This window comes from Erinaceus europaeus, chromosome 13 (assembly GCF_950295315.1).
Source record: "Erinaceus europaeus chromosome 13, mEriEur2.1, whole genome shotgun sequence".
NCBI classification, from domain to species: Eukaryota; Metazoa; Chordata; class Mammalia; order Eulipotyphla; family Erinaceidae; genus Erinaceus; species Erinaceus europaeus.
In genome coordinates, this window is record NC_080174.1 from 59,018,772 (window position 1) to 59,019,511 (window position 740).

The following is a 740-nucleotide window of genomic DNA, read 5'->3' on the forward strand; positions in this document are numbered from 1 at the left end:
GGTTCTCTTTTTTCTTGAATTTTTTCAGCTTTTATTTTTAATTTTAATTTTCAGCTTTTAATTTTGCTCTTCATATCTTTCAATGATTAGGTTAGATCTTTTCAGAATACATGGGTGTATTATTATTTTTTTCAATTTCAATTTTATTTATGTCTCAAGGTAGAGGCCAGAACTTCACTCTGGCTTTTATGATGCCAGAGATTGAACTCTGGATCTGATGTGTGCTTAAGCATGGCTGACCCCCCCACCCCAGAAGTTCATCTGTCAGTCTCCCCTTGGCAAGCCATCCTTGTGGTCCAACGAGATGTGGCAAGAGTACACGGGGGGGGGGGGGGAGGAGTTCCAACCTTCCTATCAGTCTCACTGCATCACCCACCCCTCCCCTCTTTCTGGTGGGCTTGCCTCCCTTATTTTTCTATTTCCCTGTTCCTGCATCACCATCCATACCCTCTCATTGCCTTGCTTTCTTTTCTCTCGTAAGGAGATATTGACCTCATTGGCCAGCTGGCTACTTCCCCTGCACATCTACCCCTTTATAAACTTGTGACTGCATCAATAAACATGTCCCATTCCCTGCAATGGGACTCTAAAGAGGTCTGCGTATTGTCCACTGCCACGATGTGCTGGAAGACCCCTTTAGTGAACTTGCTCCTGCCTCATTCCCCCCGACGAACCCAGACAGAACTCAGAATCTCATATTTATCAGTCTAGCACCTTACTTACTATACCACATCCCAGGA